At 46.6% G+C, this 20196-nt stretch overlaps 1 pseudogene; it reads right to left on the bottom strand.

The window, feature by feature from the left end:
- Positions 1-259: 259 nt before the first annotated feature.
- The window catches only part of LOC138637791 (piwi-like protein 1), a 96532-nt pseudogene continuing 76595 nt past the window's right edge, over positions 260-20196 (bottom strand).

Below are 20196 nucleotides of genomic sequence, written 5' to 3'. Positions count from 1 at the left end.
TCTGGCGGGGGTACCTCATGGGCATCTTGCAACTCTTCCAGTGGATCAGGGTCCCTTGAGCTGGTGGGTGGCAAACTTTTCACTTCAGAGGACGAGTTAAGTGTCTCTTTTTTCTCATCATCAGGAACTCTTGGAACTTGTACACTTTCAGGTTGGACTTCATGGACGGAACATTCGGATCCAGCTTGAAGTATCACCAGACTCACCTCCACGCACCAGGACTGCGTAGACATCTCGCCATGGACAGATGACACCTTCTTCATTTCTTCTTTGCGTCCATCGTCGTGGCTCTGTCTGGCTCTAGGTGCGGCTCCTCTCCTCTCGCCATATCATCTCTCCCAGGGGTGGCGTTCTCTCCAATTATTAGTACCTTTGAAGGGGTGAGTGGTTCTCCACCATCATCGGTCTCAGGTAGGGCAATTTCTGGACAGCTGTCCCACTCTTCCGCATGTCCAGCACTCACTTCTGCACCTGCCTGGTGGGCACTTTCTTCTGGATCATCGGACTCCGCGGGAAGCATATCCCATCTGCGAATGCTCTTCACTCCACATCCTGAAAGCAAATTTCAGGGCAACTGTTGGGGTACTTCTGATGCTCTGCATCTCTTCTCTACCTTCTTCTATCCTTCGCCGGGAATTACCTTGGGGTATGACACTGGGCCTCAAGACAGCAGCAAGGGTTTTCTTCAGGCTTTCAACTTCTTCCCTTATCCTTTGCATTCCTTGCTGTAATTTGCAGGACCACTTTGGTTCTTCCTCGTCCGGGGCAGGTACTCTGCAACACCGGACCATCCCTACCAAGGCTGCAACCCCCTGCTAAGCTAACGTATACGCGCGAGCTCCCTATTTCAGTAAATGTCAAGCGCGGGTTTGTCCGCAAGTGCTCCTGCAAAGCCTGTTTTAACAGCAGGTCTCACAAGCTTGTCACCAACTGGTCTCGCAGCACTATGTCAGGGGTTCCTATGCCTGCGCCGTCTTTCTTAATAATGGCAGTGTGGATTTCCTGTAGTATGTTCATATACTGCGTCACAGTCTCCCCCTCTCTTTAAATATGAATAAATAAATGCATACATAACTCCCCTACGTCTGTGTGGTCCCCATGAGTATCTTCCAGTATCTGCAGTACTTTTTCAAAGGTGTCCCAGGCCCAAGGGGTTCGAAGCATCACAGAGTCCTTGGCCTCACCATCCAAAGCCATTATGGCCAACTCTGCCTCTCATGCCAGCGTCATGGGGTGTATTCTCGTCACCCCCTTGACCCGTTTCATCCAGCTTCACAACATGGTCTTACTTCCAGAAAACTTTGGGAGGTTGCTCCATACTGACTCCAGCAGAATATTGGCTCTTGGGGCACCCCCGACTGCTTGGTCTGCCACCCCTGCACCCATAGGCTGCAACCTGCTGACTAGAGTTGAGCGACCTTGACCTTTTTAGAGTCGAGCTGGGTTTCGCGAAACCCGACTATCTCAAAAGTCGGGTTGAGTGAAATCGGCCGATTATGACGTAAAGTCGGGATCGACCGAAACACGAAACCCAATGCAAGTCAATGGGGCAGCATAGTCGGCAGTGAGTGGGGGCCAGGAAAACACCTAGAGTGCCCATTTTAATGTCAAAACCATCCATTCTTCTTAATGAAGCTTGTCAAGCGTAATTTACCTTATAATAATTGGAAGGCATTTGAAATTGGGGGTCATTTGGCTAAAGTTGTGTGGGGTAGGGCTGGTTCAAGTAATTAGTGGGCCCAGGAAATCTGGACCACGTCACGGCAGTGGAGCAGGGAGAGGTAAGTATTTCAACTTTGCAAGTGCTGTGATCCTGAGCAAGCAGGGGGGGGCCACTTGTTGGCATTGGCACTGGCACAGGGCCCCTCAAAGTACAGCGGTGTGTTTGCACGGCGGGGGCGCCTCCCACCGGCAGCAACACTTTTGCGTACTATGAGAGGCCCTGTGCCAGTGACGTCGCCAACTAGTATTCCTCCCCCCACCTGATGAAGGAACCTGCACTTTCATCTGCACCTTCCTCTTTGTCCCCGTGTAAGGTGGTATGGTATGCGGGAAGAGCAACCTGACTTTCAGCAGGGTCACAATGTTGTTGTGTAGCATGCAGGGGGAATGTTGCGTTATGGGTCAATGTACCAGCAGACTCATCTATCACTGGCTGGGCAATGGGCACGATGAAGTGGAAACACAGATATAGGCCCAAAGAATAAAGTGGGCTAAATGCAGTTCAAAATTGGTAACACAGGAATAACCAGGGGGCATTGCAGTGGAGGACAACTGGAATGAGAGGCTGACACAGAGAGTAGGGCCAAATCAGTAAGTAGTCGAAATGCAGTTCAAAATTGGCAACCGTAGTAAACAGGCGGCACAGCTTTGTTCAGTGGAGGAGAACAGCAAGGAGTGGCAGACACCGATAGTAGGCCCCAAACCAACTAGTACGCCAAATGCAGTTGTTCCATTTAACCACAATTTAATGAGAGCCTGAAGATAGAAGCTCAGGAAAGGCAACCTGGGGAACACCTTGGAGTGTAACACACCATCTCTCTCCACCCCATACCCATTTTGTAGGCCTAATGCAGTGTACTTTTCTACAACTACTAAACGAGAGTCGGAAGACCGAAGCAATGGCAAGGAAACCTGGGGAACACCTTGGAGTGTAACACACCATCTCTCTCCACCCCATACCCAATTTGTAGGCCTAATGCAGTGTAGTTTCCAAGAACTACTAAACGAGAGCCGGAAGATCGAAGCTCAGGAAAGGCAAGCTGGGGAACACCTTGGAGTGTAACACACCCTCTCTCTACACCCCATACCCAATTTGAAGGCCTAATGCAGTGTAGTTTCCAAGAACTACTAAACGAGAGCCGGAAGATCGAAGCTCAGGAAAGGCAACCTGGGGAACACCTTGGAGTGGAACACACCATCTCTCTCCACCCCATACCCAATTTGTAGGCCTAATGCAGTGTAGTTTCCAAGAACTACTAAACGAGAGCCAGAAGATCGAAGCTCAGGAAAGGCAACCTGGGGAACACCTTGGAGTGTAACACACCCTCTCTCTACACCCCATACCCAATTTGAAGGCCTAATGCAGTGTAGTTTCCAAGAACTACTAAACGAGAGCCGGAAGATCGAAGCTCAGGAAAGGCAACCTGGGGAACACCTTGGAGTGTAACACACCATCTCTCTACACCCCATACCCAATTTGAAGGCCTAATGCAGCGTAGTTTCCAACAACTACTAAACGAGAGCCGGAAGATCGAAGCTCAGGAAAGGCAACCTGGGGAACACCTTGGAGTGTAACACAACGTCTCTCTACACCACGGAAGGGCTGATTCTTAGGAAGGAAGGCTGTTGGAAATAAGCATTGCGCGTCCGAGGGTGATTATATTCTTATTAGGTATATACTCACCCTCGGACGCGCCCTGCTTCTTTATTTGGAATGAATGTTTATTTGCAATGTGGTGTTGACTTTCTCTATTATTTTGGTAATTAATGATTTTATTATTTTCATTGTTTTGCATCTTCTCGGCAATAATATAAAGAAGACGCGACAGGACAACACTCGGTGGATGCCATATCTGTGTTTTCAATTTAAAAAACCTTTCAGTTAACTACTTGCAGGAGAAAGTAATTGTAGCTGGTGGCCATTTTTAGTACTGTACCAGATTTTAGTTGTGTGTTTGTTTTTAATGTTAAAATGTCTGCATTTGATATCTCACCAGTATTTTCTTTTTTAAAAGCAAAATACTTTTTTTTTTATTTTATGATGTTGGTTCAAGGGGTACACGGGCAGCAGTAGACAGGTCAGTGGAGGCCTAGTGGAAGGAGGGACCGCAGACAGGCTTCGAAGCCCTAACATAATAAATTGGGCTGCCTGTAGGCAATTTAAAATTGGTTCCAGGGGAACACGGGCATCAGTAGACAGGTCAGTGGAGGCCTAGAGGAAGGAGGGACCGCAGATGCGCCAATGTTTCCCCCATACCAAATTTGTAGGCCTAATGCAGTGTAGTTTCCAACAACTACTAAACGAGAGCCGGAATATCGAAGCTCAGGAAAGGCAACCTGGGGAACACCTTGGAGTGTAACACACCCTCTCTCTACACCCCATACCCAATTTGAAGGCCTAATGCAGTGTAGTTTCCAAGAACTACTAAACGAGAGCCGGAAGATCGAAGCTCAGGAAAGGCAACCTGGGGAACACCTTGGAGTGGAACACACCATCTCTCTACACCCCATACCCAATTTGAAGGCCTAATGCAGCGTAGTTTCCAACAACTACTAAACGAGAGCCGGAAGATCGAAGCTCAGGAAAGGCAACCTGGGGAACACCTTGGAGTGTAACACACCCTCTCTCTACACCCCATACCCAATTTGAAGGCCTAATGCAGCGTAGTTTCCAACAACTACTAAACGAGAGCCGGAAGATCGAAGCTCAGGAAAGGCAACCTGGGGAACACCTTGGAGTGTAACAAACCCTCTCTCTACACCCCATACCCAATTTGTAGGCCTAATGCAGCGTAGTTTCAGACAACTACTAAACGAGAGCATGAAGATCGAAGCTCAGGAAAGGCAACCTGGGGAACACCTTGGAGTGTAACACACCCTCTCTCTACACCCCATACCCAATTTGAAGGCCTAATGCAGTGTAGTTTCCAAGAACTACTAAACGAGAGCCGGAAGATCGAAGCTCAGGAAAGGCAACCTGGGGAACACCTTAGAGTGGAACACACCATCTCTCTCCACCCCATACCCAATTTGAAGGCCTAATGCAGCGTAGTTTCCAACAACTACTAAACGAGAGCATGATGATCGAAGCATTGGCGAGGAAACCTGGGGAACACCTTGGAGTGGAACACACCATCTCTCTACACCCCATACCCAATTTGAAGGCCTAATGCAGCGTAGTTTCCAACAACTACTAAACGAGAGCCGGAAGATCGAAGCTCAGGAAAGGCAACCTGGGGAACACCTTGGAGTGTAACACAACGTCTCTCTACACCACGGAAGGGCTGATTCTTAGGAAGGAAGGCTGTTGGAAATAAGCATTGCGCGTCCGAGGGTGATTATATTCTTATTAGGTATATACTCACCCTCGGACGCGCCCTGCTTCTTTATTTGGAATGAATGTTTATTTGCAATGTGGTGTTGACTTTCTCTATTATTTTGGTAATTAATGATTTTATTATTTTCATTGTTTTGCATCTTCTCGGCAATAATATAAAGAAGACGCGACAGGACAACACTCGGTGGATGCCATATCTGTGTTTTCAATTTAAAAAACCTTTCAGTTAACTACTTGCAGGAGAAAGTAATTGTAGCTGGTGGCCATTTTTAGTACTGTACCAGATTTTAGTTGTGTGTTTGTTTTTAATGTTAAAATGTCTGCATTTGATATCTCTCCAGTATTTTCTTTTTTATAAGCAAAATACTTATTTTTATATTTTCTGATGTTGGTTCCAGGGGTACACGGGCAGCAGTGGTGTGGTCAGTGGAGGCCTAGTGGAAGGAGTGACCGCAGACAGGCATCGAAGGCCTAAAATAATAACACATGGCTGTAGGCAATTTTAAATTGGTTCCAGGGGTACACGGGCAGCAGTGCCCTGGTCAGTGTAGTAGTAGTTGAAAGAATGGACCGCAGACAGGCATCGAAGGCCTAAAATAAAAAAATTGGGCTGGCTGTAGGCAATTTTAAATTGGTTCCAGGGGTACACGGGCAGCAGTGGTGTGGTCAGTGGAGGCCTAGTGGAAGGAGTGACCGCAGACAGGCATCGAAGGCCTAAAATAATAACACGTGGCTGTAGGCAATTTTAAATTGGTTCCAGGGGTACACGGGCAGCAGTGCCCTGGTCAGTGTAGTAGTAGTTGAAAGAATGGACCGCAGACAGGCATCGAAGGCCTAAAATAAAAAAATTGGGCTGGCTGTAGGCAATTTTAAATTGGTTCCAGGGGTACACGGGCAGCAGTGGTGTGGTCAGTGGAGGCCTAGTGGAAGGAGTGACCACAGACAGGCATCGAAGGCCTAAAATAATAACACATGGCTGTAGGCAATTTTAAATTGGTTCCAGGGGTACACGGGCAGCAGTGCCCTGGTCAGTGTAGTAGTAGTTGAAAGAATGGACCGCAGACAGGCATCGAAGGCCTAAAATAAAAAAAATTGGGCTGGCTGTAGGCAATTTTAAATTGGTTCCAGGGGTACACGGGCAGCAGTGGTGTGGTCAGTGGAGGCCTAGTGGAAGGAGTGACCGCAGACAGGCATCAAAGGCCTAAAATAATAACACATGGCTGTAGGCAATTTTAAATTGGTTCCAGGGGTACACGGGCAGCAGTGGTGTGGTCAGTGTAGTAGTAGTTGAAAGAATGGACCGCAGACAGGCATCAAAGGCCTAAAATAAAAATATTGGGCTGGCTGTAGACAATTTTAAATTGGTTCCAGGGGTACACGGGCAGCAGTGGTGTGGTCAGTGGAGGCCTAGTGGAAGGAGTGACCGCAGACAGGCATCAAAGGCCTAAAATAATAACACATGGCTGTAGGCAATTTTAAATTGGTTCCAGGGGTACACGGGCAGCAGTGGTGTGGTAAGTGGAGGCCTAGTGGAAGGAGTGACCACAGACAGGCATCGAAGGCCTAATATAATAACACATGGCTGTAGGCAATTTTAAATTGGTTCCAGGGGTACACGGGCAGCAGTGGTGTGGTCAGTGGAGGCCTAGTGGAAGGAGTGACCGCAGACAGGCATCGAAGGCCTGAAATAATAACACATGGCTGTAGGCAATTTTAAATTGGTTCCAGGGGTACACGGGCAGCAGTGGTGTGGTCAGTGTAGTAGTAGTTGAAAGAATGGACCGCAGACAGGCATCGAAGGCCTAAAATAAAAAAATTGGGCTGGCTGTAGGCAATTTTAAATTGGTTCCAGGGGTACACGGGCAGCAGTGGTGTGGTCAGTGGAGGCCTAGTGGAAGGAGTGACCACAGACAGGCATCGAAGGCCTAACATAACAAAAATGTCAATACAATGGTATTGTCAGTGGCAGGCATTGAAGGATGTCAGCGCATAGACTAAACATTGGTGGAGCTGTGAGATAATTTTGCAAGTGGTAGAGCACTGTTTGAGCTGGGGTGGGGGGAAACTGTCTTGTGGCCGGCGGTACAGGCCCAGGGCCCCTCATATTACAACGGTGTGTCTGACGTTGGGTGCGCACCACCACCGCCAGAGAAACTTTATTGTACTAGGAGGGACCCAGTGGCAGTGCCGTCGACCAAAAGCGGGCTCACCCACCTCTTCAGACAAACTGCACTCTCACGGGTGCTGTCGCCAAGTGTCGATACCACGGCCCCGTGTGGGGAGTTTGGCCATTTAGTGAGGTGTAAACATGTCGTATGCTGGACAATCAGGTGCTGAAAATTACGAGATTGGAAAAGGCATTCAGAATAGTCCACAGGCAAGACCTTTTCATAGGAAAGCTAGGTGTCAGCCGGGCAAGGTGGGGCAAAAGATTTCGAAATCCAGTTGTGGTTCATTTTAATGAAGGTTAGATCATCTACATTTTGGGTAGCCAGATGAGTCCTTTTTTCTGTTAGTATTGAACCTGCAGCACTGAATACTCTTTCTGATAGGACACTAGCTGCCGGGCAAGCAAGCTCCTGCAATGCATATTCTGCCAATTCTGGCCAGGTGTCTAATTTTGATGCCCAGTAATCAAATGGGAATGACGGTTGAGGGAGAACATCGATAAGGGATGAAAAATAGTTTGTAACCATACTGGACAAATGTTGTCTCCTGTCACTTTGAATTGATGCTGCAGTACCTGTCCTGTCTGCGGTCATAGCAAAATCACTCCACAACCTGGTCAGAAAACCCCTCTGGCCAACGCCACTTCTGATTTCTGCCCCTCTAACTCCTCTGGTCTGCTGGCCCCTGCAGCTCGTGTGAGAACAATCACGGGCGCTGTGTGCAGGGAATGCCAGAAGCAAACGGTCAACAAGAGTTGATTGTTTGGTTGCTAATATTAGTTCCAAGTTCTCATGTGGCATTATATTTTGCAATTTGCCTTTATAGCCAGGATCAAGGAGGCAGGCCAACCAGTAATCGTCATCATTCATCATTTTAGTTATGCGTGTGTCCCTTTTGAGGATACGTAAGGCATAATCCGCCATGTGGGCCAAAGTTCCAGTTCTCAAATCTGCGGTTGTGCTTGGTTGAGGGGCAGTTTCAGGCAAATCAACGTCACTTGTGTCCCTCAAAAAACCAGAACCCGGCCTTGCCGCGCCACCAATTTCCAGTGGCCCCGGAAAAGCTTCCTCATTAAAAATATAATCATCCCCATCATCCTCCTCGTCCTCCTCCTCCTCTTCGCCCGCTACCTCGTCCTGTACACTGCCCTGGCCAGACAATGGCTGACTGTCATCAAGGCTTTCCTCTTCCTCAGCTGCAGACGCCTGATCCTTTATGTGCGTCAAACTTTGCATCAGCAGACGCATTAGGGGGATGCTCATGCTTATTATGGCGTTGTCTGCACTAACCAGCCGTGTGCATTCCTCAAAACACTGAAGGACTTGACACATGTCTTGAATCTTCGACCACTGCACACCTGACAACTCCATGTCTGCCATCCTACTGCCTGCCCGTGTATGTGTATCCTCCCACAAAAACATAACAGCCCGCCTCTGTTCACACAGTCTCTGAAGCATGTGCAGTGTTGAGTTCCACCTTGTTGCAACGTCTATGATTAGGCGATGCTGGGGAAGGTTCAAAGAACGCTGATAGGTCTGCATACGGCTGGAGTGTACGGGCGAACGGCGGATATGTGAGCAAAGTCCACGCACTTTGAGGAGCAGGTCGGATAACCCCGGATAACTTTTCAGGAAGCACTGCACCACCAGGTTTAAGGTGTGAGCCAGGCAAGGAATGTGTTTCAGTTGGGAAAGGGAGATGGCAGCCATAAAATTCCTTCCGTTATCACTCACTACCTTGCCTGCCTCAAGATCTACAGTGCCCAGCCACGACTGCGTTTCTTTCTGCAAGAACTCGGACAGAACTTCCGCGGTGTGTCTGTTGTCGCCCAAACACTTCATAGCCAATACAGCCTGCTGACGTTTGCCAGTAGCTGCCCCATAATGGGAGACCTGGTGTGCAACAGTGGCAGCTGCGGATGGAGTGGTTGTGCGACTGCGGTCTGTGGACGAGCTCTCGCTTCTGCAGGAGGACGAAGAGGAGGAGGAGGGGGTGCGAACGGCTACAGCCAATTGTTTCCTAGACCATGGGCTAGGCAGAACTGTCCCAAACTTGCTGTCCCCTGTGGACCCTGCATCCACCACATTTACCCAGTGTGCCGTGATGGACACGTAACGTCCCTGGCCATGCCTACTGGTCCATGCATCTGTTGTCAGGTGCACCTTTGTGCTCACAGATTGCCTGAGTGCATGGACGATGCGCTCTTTAACATGCTGGTGGAGGGCTGGGATGGCTTTTCTGGAAAAAAAGTGTCGACTGGGTAGCTCGTAGCGTGGTACAGCGTAGTCCATCAGGGCTTTGAAAGCTTCGCTTTCAACTAACCGGTAGGGCATCATCTCTAACGAGATTAGTCTAGCTATGTGTGCGTTCAAACCCTGTGTACGCGGATGCGAGGCTAAGTACTTCCTTTTTCTAACCATAGTCTCATGTAGGGTGAGCTGGACTGGAGAGCTGGAGATCGTGGAACTAGCGGGGGTGCCGGTGGACATGGCAGACTGAGAGACGGTGGGAGATGGTATTGTTGCCACCGGTGCCCTAGATGCAGTGTTTCCTACTACGAAACTGGTGATTCCCTGACCCTGACGGCTTTGGCCTGGCAAAGAAACCTGCACAGATACTGCAGGTGGTGCGGAAAATGGTGGCCCTACACTGCCGGAAGGGATGTTGCGTTGCTGACTAGCTTCATTGGCCGAGGGTGCTACAACCTTAAGGGACGTTTGGTAGTTAGTCCAGGCTTGCAAATGCATGGTGGTTAAATGTCTATGCATGCAACTTGTATTGAGACTTTTCAGATTCTGTCCTCTGCTTAAGGTAGTTGAACATTTTTGACAGATGACTTTGCGTTGATCAATTGGATGTTGTTTAAAAAAATGCCAGACTGCACTCTTTCTAGCATCGGATACCTTTTCAGGCATTGCAGACTGAGCTTTAACCGGATGGCCACGCTGTCCTCCAACAGGTTTTAGCTTTGCCACGCGTTTTGGGCAAGATACGGGCCCGGCAGATGGAACCTGTTGCGATGTTGATGCCTGCTGCGGCCCCTCCTCCTCCGCTTCAGAACTGCTGCCGCCTGCACCCTGTTCCCCCAATGGCTGCCAATCGGGGTCAAGAACTGGGTCATCTATTACCTCTTCTTGTAGCTCGTGTGCAACTTCGTCTGTGTCACCGTGTCGGTCGGTGGTATAGCGTTCGTGATGGGGCAACATAGTCTCATCAGGGTCTGATTCTTGATCAGCACCCTGCGAGGGCAATGTTGTGGTCTGAGTCAAAGGACCAGCATAGTAGTCTGGCTGTGGCTGTGCATCAGTGCACTCCATGTCAGATTCAACTTGTAATGGGCATGGACTGTTAACTGCTTCACTTTCTAAGCCAGGGACGGTATGTGTAAAGAGCTCCATGGAGTAACCCGTTGTGTCGCCTGCTGCATTCTTCTCTGTTGTTGTTTTTGCTGAAGAGGACAAGGAAGCGACTTGTCCCTGACCGTGAACATCCACTAACGACACGCTGCTTTGACATTTACCAGTTTCACGAGAGGAGGCAAAAGAGCTAGAGGCTGAGTCAGCAAGATAAGCCAAAACTTGCTCTTGCTGCTCCGGCTTTAAAAGCGGTTTTCCTACTCCCAGAAAAGGGAGCGTTCGAAGCCTTGTGTAGCCAGACGACGAACCTGGCTCCACAGCTCCAGACTTAGGTGCAATATTTTTTTTCCCACGACCAGCTGATGCTCCACCACTACCACTACCCTCATTACCAGCTGACAATGAACGCCCCCGGCCACGACCTCTTCCACCAGACTTCCTCATTGTTTTAAAAACGTTACCAAACGAACGGTATTTGTTGCTGTCACACAACTTACACGGTGAGCTATAACTTCAGTATGATTTAGCTACCCCTTTACAGGTGGGTGAGACCACAACGAAAATCAGCCACAATGTTACACACTCTGTTGTTGTTGGCAACAAATGAGATGGCACACACGCAGGACTGTCACTGAAGCGCAAATGTAAATATTTATCTCCCACTGATTTGTGTTTGTTTTTTTTTAAAGGGAGACTTCAGAAAAAATAAAAATTAGAAAAAAATTATTTTTTACAGAAGAATTTATAAAACAAATAAAATGAAATGATTGCTTCAGGGAGAATTTAGGAAAAAAAAAAAAAAAAAGGCTTTGTAGGGCCCATTGAGTGAGAGAGGACGCACACAGGAGTCAGGAGTGGCACACAAGCCCAGAGGCCAATATTAATCTCCCACCGATTGATTTAGTTATTTTTTTTGGTAGATTTTGGAACCCAAATCAAGCAAAAAAATTAATAGGCTTTCTATGGCCCAAAATTGGGGAGAGAGAGATGGCACACCCAGGAGTCAAGACTGGCACACAAGCAGAAGGGGCAATATGAATCTCCCACAGATTTTTTTTTTTTTTTTTTTTTTTCAGGGAGACTTGAGAGAAAAAAAAATACAAAAAAAATGATTTTTTTCAGGAATAATTTAGAAACCAAAGAAAATAAAATGATTGTTTCAGGGAGAATTTAGAAAACAAATAAAACAAAAAATAGGCTTTCTAGGGCCCACTGAGTGACAGATGACGCACACAGGAGTCAGGAGTGGCACACAAGCCCAGAGGCCAATATTAATCTCCCACTGATTGATTTAGTGATTTTTTTTGGTAGATTTTGGAACCCAAATCAAGCAAAAAAATTAATAGGCTTTCTATGGCCCACAATTGGGGAGAGAGAGAGAGATGGCACACCCAGGAGTCAAGACTGGCACACAAGCAGAAGGGGCAATATGAATCTCCCACAGATTTTTTTTTTTTTTTTTTTTTTTTTTCAGGGAGACTTGAGAGAAAAAAAAATACAAAAAAAATGATTTTTTTCAGGAATAATTTAGAAACCAAAGAAAATAAAATGATTGTTTCAGGGAGAATTTAGAAAACAAATAAAACAAAAAATAGGCTTTCTAGGGCCCACTGAGTGACAGATGACGCACACAGGAGTCAGGAGTGGCACACAAGCCCAGAGGCCAATATTAATCTCCCACTGATTGATTTAGTGATTTTTTTTGGTAGATTTTGGAACCCAAATCAAGCAAAAAAATTAATAGGCTTTCTATGGCCCACTATTTGTGAGAGAGATGGCACGCTCAGGACTGGCACACAAGCCCAGAGGCCAATATTAATCTCCCATTTTTTTTTTTTTTCAAGGGAAAATTTATAAACCCAATAAAAAAAATAATAATAAATAGGCTTTCTATGGCCCACTATCTGAGAGAGAGAGATGGCACGCTTAGGACTGGCACACAAGCCCAAAGCCCAATATTAATCTCCCACTGATTGATTGATTGATTTTTTCAGGTAGAATTATGAACCCAAATCAACCAAAAAAATAAATAGGCTTTCTATGGCCCACTATTTGTGAGAGAGATGGCACGCTCAGGACTGGCACACAAGCCCAGAGGCCAATATTAATCTCCCACTTTTTTTTTTTTCCAGGGAAAATTTATAAACCCAATAAAATAATAAAAAAATAGGCTTTCTATGGCCCACTATCTGAGAGAGAGAGAGATGGCACGCTTAGGACTGGCACACAAGCCCAAAGGCCAATATTAATCTCCCACTGATTGATTTAATGATTTTTTCAGGTAGAATTTAGAACCCAAATCAAGCAAAAAAATTAATAGGCTTTCTATGGCCCACTGAGTGAGAGATGGCACACACAGGAGTAAGGAGTGGCACACAAGCCCTGAGGCCAATATTTTTCTCCCACTGATTGATTGATTGATTTTTTCAGGTAGAATTATGAACCCAAATCAACCAAAAAAATAAATAGGCTTTCTATGGCCCACTATTTGTGAGAGAGATGGCACGCTCAGGACTGGCACACAAGCCCAGAGGCCAATATTAATCTCCCATTTTTTTTTTTTTCCAGGGAAAATTTATAAACCCAATAAAAAAAATAATAATAAATAGGCTTTCTATGGCCCACTATCTGAGAGAGAGAGATGGCACGCTTAGGACTGGCACACAAGCCCAAAGCCCAATATTAATCTCCCACTGATTGATTGATTGATTTTTTCAGGTAGAATTATGAACCCAAATCAACCAAAAAAATAAATAGGCTTTCTATGGCCCACTATTTGTGAGAGAGATGGCACGCTCAGGACTGGCACACAAGCCCAGAGGCCAATATTAATCTCCCACTTTTTTTTTTTTCCAGGGAAAATTTATAAACCCAATAAAATAATAAAAAAATAGGCTTTCTATGGCCCACTATCTGAGAGAGAGAGAGATGGCACGCTTAGGACTGGCACACAAGCCCAAAGGCCAATATTAATCTCCCACTGATTGATTTAATGATTTTTTCAGGTAGAATTTAGAACCCAAATCAAGCAAAAAAATTAATAGGCTTTCTATGGCCCACTGAGTGAGAGATGGCACACACAGGAGTAAGGAGTGGCACACAAGCCCTGAGGCCAATATTTTTCTCCCACTGATTGATTGATAGATTTTTTCAGGTAGAATTATGAACCCAAATCAACCAAAAAAATAAATAGGCTTTCTATGGCCCACTATTTGTGAGAGAGATGGCACGCTCAGGACTGGCACACAAGCCCAGAGGCCAATATTAATCTCCCATTTTTTTTTTTTTTCCAGGGAAAATTTATAAACCCAATAAAAAAAATAATAATAAATAGGCTTTCTATGGCCCACTATCTGAGAGAGAGAGATGGCACGCTTAGGACTGGCACACAAGCCCAAAGGCCAATATTAATCTCCCACTGATTGATTGATTGATTTTTTCAGGTAGAATTATGAACCCAAATCAACCAAAAAAATAAATAGGCTTTCTATGGCCCACTATTTGTGAGAGAGATGGCACGCTCAGGACTGGCACACAAGCCCAGAGGCCAATATTAATCTCCCACTTTTTTTTTTTTTCCAGGGAAAATTTATAAACCCAATAAAATAATAAAAAAATAGGCTTTCTATGGCCCACTATCTGAGAGAGAGAGAGATGGCACGCTTAGGACTGGCACACAAGCCCAAAGGCCAATATTAATCTCCCACTGATTGATTTATTGATTTTTTCAGGTAGAATTTAGAACCCAAATCAAGCAAAAAAATTAATAGGCTTGCTATGGCCCACTGAGTGAGAGATGGCACACACAGGAGTAAGGAGTGGCACACAAGCCCTGAGGCCAATATTTTTCTCCCACTGATTGATGTTGTGATTTTTTCTGGTAGATTTTGGAACCCAAATCAAGCAAAAAAATAAATAGGCTTTCTATGGCCCACTGAGTGAGAGATGACACAGACAGAGATGGCACTCTAGCAGAAATGTCAATCTTAATCTCCCACAAAAAAAAAAAAAAAAAAAAAGGAACTGTCCTTCAATTACTATCTCCCTGCAGTAATCTCAGCCAGGTACGGCAGGCAGCAATAAGGAGTGGACTGATGCACAAATTAAATAAAAAGTGTGGACAAACAAACAAGATAGCTGTGCAGAAAGGAAGGAACAAGAGGATTTGTGCTTTGAAAAAAGCAGTTGGTTTGCACAGCGGCGTACACACAGCAATGCAGCTATCAGGGAGCCTTCTAGGGCAGCCCAATGAGCTACAGCGCTGAGGAAAAAAAAAAAAAAAAGGAGCTTCCACTGTCCCTGCACACCGAAGGTGGTGTTGGGCAGTGGAAATCGCTACAGCACAAGCGGTTTTGTGGTTAATGGACCCTGCCTAACGCTATCCCTGCTTCTGACGAAGCGGCAGCAACCTCTCCCTAAGCTCAGATCAGCAGCAGTAACATGGCGGTCGGCGGGAACGCCCCTTTATAGCCCCTGTGACGCCGCAGACAGCAAGCCAATCACTGCAATGCCCTTCTCTAAGATGGTGGGGACCAGGACCTATGTCATCACGCTGCCCACACTCTGCGTTTACCTTCATTGGCTGAGAAATGGCGCTTTTCGCGTCATTGAAACGCGACTTTGGCGCGAAAGTCGCGTACCGCATGGCCGACCACGCACAGGGGTCGGATCGGGTTTCATGAAACTCGACTTCGCCAAAAGTCGGCGACTTTTGAAAATGTTCGACCCGTTTCGCTCAACCCTACTGCTGACTATGCCAAGTGTAAGTAGGTTGCGGGATGCAGTGATGGACAGGAGGCAGATCAAGGGTTAACAGGTTTTAAAAAACAAGGTCTTATTCAACGCAGGGAGATAGGGAAAATGTGAGGTAAATTGTAGGCAGAATAGGGAATACAGGGGTTTGGTTGGGGAAAAATCAATGCAGGTAAAACAAAGAAAGTTGTTCTCAATATAGTCAGTTATCCATCAGGCGTCTTCCTGACATGAATGGTTCCGGAGTAGATAATGGCGTCATCAGCCATCGACATAGCATGGATCTGGTGTGGTCCTGAAGAAGGCAACGATCCATTCCCGGCTGGCAACTTTAAGTTTTGAACCATCCCGTGGAGTCCGCAGTAAAGAGACTCAGGTGACCGGCAAGGTATTTGCCACAGTCCTGTCAAAATTAGGCGAGGCTCGACGAATATGCAGCGGGGTTTCAGGAAACAGTACCCGGTCACAGTCACGGTCTCTGTCAGGCGGCACACACAGAGCACTGACTGTTACAGAGCGTTTGGCACCTCGATGCCTGGGTGCCGACCTGCACATGACGGGTTTCTCGTCAGAGTCTCTGCAGTCCGTCTCTAATGGCCGGGCATGCGCCTCAGCTGCTAACTGCCCCGAAGCAGGAGCTCTCACGCTCCTCAGCCACGCGCTGCAGCACCCGGTTTGGCTCTGCTCTGTGGGCACGGCTCTGCTCCTCACGGCTCTGCTCTGCAGGCGATTGGGGCTCCTTCTGCTCTCTGATGAGGGAAGCAGAGTGCGCCTCTTACAGTTCTGTGCGCTACTCTCTACGCTGCCCTCCTCTCTGCTCTGAGGCGGTGCCTGACTGACTTGCTTTGTGCGCTTTTTCTTTTTATGCCTCCGTCACTGAGTGCCCTTTTTTGGCTCCGCCCACCCTCCTGTGTTCAAGGGTTTTTCCTGCTGCCTCAGGCTTCCCCCTGGCAACCAGGGAAGGTCTGGCTCTCTTAAGCCTTCCTCCAGAAACAGAGGATGCAGCCCCTTCAATTCCAGACCCGGCACGCAGGTTCGTGCTGCCTCGTTGACCCCCTTCCATAACCAATTAATTTTAATATAAAATGTAATTAACTGATTGTTTTTTACTTACTCATTTTTTCTTCAGCCACTGGGGGCTACCATTTTCATTTGCTGGTGTGTACGGCACAGAACTATGCAGTGCATTAAACTATACAAACACTGTTGGATACATGCAGTATTCTATATATTCTATACTTATCTAATATATAAAGCTGAATGTGTGTGTGTATGTGTGTATGTATGTACAGTGGGGCAAAAAAGTATTTAGTCAGTCAGCAATAGTGCAAGTTCCACCACTTAAAAAGATGAGAGGCGTCTGTAATTTACACCATAGGTAGACCTCAACTATGGGAGACTAACTGAGAAAAAAAAAATCCAGAAAATCACATTGTCTGTTTTTTTTAAATTTTATTTGCATATTATGGTGGAAAATAAGTATTTGGTCAGAAACAAACAATCAAGATTTCAGGCTCTCACAGACCTGTAACTTCTTCTTTAAGAGTCTCCTCTTTCCTCCACTCATTACCTGTAGTAATGGCACCTGTTTAAACTTGTTATCAGTATAAAAAGACACCTGTGCACTCCCTCAAACAGTCTGACTCCAAACTCCACTATGGTGAAGACCAAAGAGCTGTCAAAGGACACCAGAAACAAAATTGTAGCCCTGCACCAGGCTGGGAAGACTGAATCTGCAATAGCCAACCAGCTTGGAGTGAAAAAATCAACAGTGGGAGCAATAATTAGAAAATGGAAGACACACAAGACCACTAATAATCTCCCTCGATCTGGGGCTCCACGCAAAATCCCACCCCGTGGGGTCAGAATGATCACAAGAACGATGAGCAAAAACCCCAGAACCACGCAGGGGGACCTAGTGAATGAACTGTAGAGAGCTGGGACCAATGTAACAAGGCCTACCATAAGTAACACACTACGCCACCATGGACTCAGATCCTGCAGTGCCAGATGTGTCCCACTGCTTAAGTCAGTACATGTCCGGGCCCGTCTGAAGTTTGCTAGAGAGCATTTGGATGATCCAGAGGAGTTTTGGGAGAATGTCCTATGGTCTGATGAAACCAAACTAGAACTGTTTGGTAGAAACACAACTTGTCGTGTTTGGAGGAAAAAGAATACTGAGTTGCATCCATCAAACACCATACCTACTGTAAAGCATGGTGGTGGAAACATCATGCTTTGGGGCTGTTTCTCTGCAAAGGGGTCAGGACAACTGATCTGGGTACATGAAAGAATGAATGGGGCCATGTATCGTGAGATTTTGAGTGCAAACCTCCTTCCAACAGCAAGGGCATTGAAGATGAAACGTGGCTGGGTCTTTCAACATGACAATGATCCAAAGCACACCGCCAGGGCAACGAAGGAGTGGCTTCGTAAGAAGCATTTCAAGGTCCTGGAGTGGCCTAGCCAGTCTCCAGATCTCAACCCTATAGAAAACCTTTGGAGGGAGTTGAAAGTCCGTGTTGCCAAGCGAAAAGCCAAAAACATCACTGCTCTAGAGGAGATCTGCATGGAGGAATGGGCCAACATACCAACAACAGTGTGTGGCAACCTTGTGAAGACTTACAGAAAACGTTTGACTTCTGTCATTGCCAACAAAGGATATATTACAAAGTATTGAGATGAAATTTTGTTTCTGACCAAATACTTATTTTCCACCATAATATGCAAATAAAATGTTAAAAAAACAGACAATGTGATTTTCTGGATTTTTTTTTCTCAGTTTGTCTACCATAGTTGAGGTCTACCTATGATGTAAATTACAGACGCCTCTCATCTTTTTAAGTGGTGGAACTTGCACTATTGCTGACTGACTAAATACTTTTTTGCCCCACTGTATGTATGTATATATGTCCGGGATTGGCATCTGCACCGTTGCAGCTACAGCCACAAAATTTTGCACAGTCACACGTCTGGACCCCGAGAGCGTCGGAGGCTATGTTGTGAGGTGAAATTTTAATCCCACACGTTCCAATTCACTAAACAATTTTGCCCCTATCTACATAATGGGGAAAAAGTGAACGGAAAAGTGTTGGAGGCGTCGCAGCTACAGCAACAAAATTTTGCACACTCACACGTCTGGACCCTGAGAGCGTCATAGGCTATGTTGTGAGGTGAAATTTTAACCCCGCGCTTTCCAATTCACCAAACAATTTTGCCCCTGTCTACATAATGGGGAAAAAGTGAAAGGAAAAGTGTTGGAGGCAAATTGACAGCTGCCAGATGTGAACAAGGGAGACTTAAAGAGTGAGAGCGATGGCGCCAAATAGTATATATCGTACAGTTGCTAAGGTGGGGCCCCGACATGGGATACTCACCACACACGGGGACATGAACACACACACAAAATGCGCCACAAACTACCACGTGCTTGAACACATATACCACCCTCAGCACAAATTTCACCACACATACCCCAACCTCGCCACATAAAAGTCGAAACACAAAAGTCGCAGCTCAAAACTCGCCACGCGCAAAACTCACCACATGCAAAACTAGGCTCACGCAAAACTCTCCACACGTGCAAAACTCACCTCATGGAAAACTCGCCACACGCAAAACTTGCAAATGCGGAAAAATTGCCACATGCACAAAGTTGCAACACATGCAAAAGTTGCCTCACACAAAACTTGCACATACTCAAAACGCACCACACATAAAACTCGCCACGCGCAAAACTCGCCATCTGCAAAACTTGCTGCACACAACTTGCTACACTAACCTGTCACATGCAACTCAACACACAAAAAGTTGCTACACGCATGTCGCCACACAAAACTCATCTCACAAAAGTCGCTACATGCATGTCGCCACATGCAACTCAACACACACAACTTGACACATGAAACTCGCCCTAAAACACACACGAGTCTGGTATTATCCTTCAAAAATAAAAATCTGATTAACCCCTCTGTGACCTTAGACGTACTATCCCGTCAAGGTGCCCTGGGCTTATCTGACCCTGGACGGGATAGTACGTCATAGCCGATCGGCCGCGCTCACGGGGGGAGCGCGGCCGATCGCGGCCGGGTGTCAGCTGCTTATCGCAGCTGACATCCGGCACTATGTGCCAGGAGCGGTCACGGACCGCCCCTGGCAGATTAACCCCTGGCACACCGCGATCAAAGATGATCGCGATGTGCCGGCGGTGCAGGGAAGCACCGCGCAGGGAGGGGGCTCCCTGCGGGCTTCCCTGAGCCCCCCGCAGCAACGCGATGTGATCGCGTTGCTGCGAGGGTCTCCTCACCTCCCTCCCTGCTCGAGCCCCGGATCCAAGATGGCCGCGGATCCGGGTCCTGCAGGGAGGGAGGTGGCTTCACAGAGCCTGCTCAGAGCAGGCACTGTGAAGCCTGCAGTGCTGCAAGTCAGATCAGTGATCTGACAGAGTGCTGTGCAAACTGTCAGATCACTGATCTGTGATGTCCCCCCCTGGGACAAAGTAAAAAAGTTAAAAAAAAAATTTCCAAATGTGTAAAAAAAATAAAAAAAAATATTCCAAAATAATGAAAAAAAAAAAAAATATTATTCCCATAAATACATTTCTTCATCTAAATAAAAAAAAAAACCAATAAAAGTACACATATTTAGTATCGCCGCGTCCGTAACGACCCGACCTATAAAACTGTCCCACTAGTTAACCCCTTCAGTAAACACCGTAAGAAAAAAAAAAAAAAACGAGGCAAAAAACAACGCTTTATTATCATACCACCGAACAAAAAGTGGAATAACACGCGATCAAAAGGACAGATATAAATAACCATGGTACCGCTGAAAGCGTCATATTGTCCCGCAAAAAAAGAG

This window comes from Ranitomeya imitator, chromosome 5, assembly GCF_032444005.1.
Source record: "Ranitomeya imitator isolate aRanImi1 chromosome 5, aRanImi1.pri, whole genome shotgun sequence".
NCBI classification, from domain to species: domain Eukaryota; kingdom Metazoa; phylum Chordata; class Amphibia; order Anura; family Dendrobatidae; genus Ranitomeya; species Ranitomeya imitator.
Note: the sequence above shows the minus strand (reverse complement) of the source record. Positions and strands in the feature narration are given on the sequence as shown.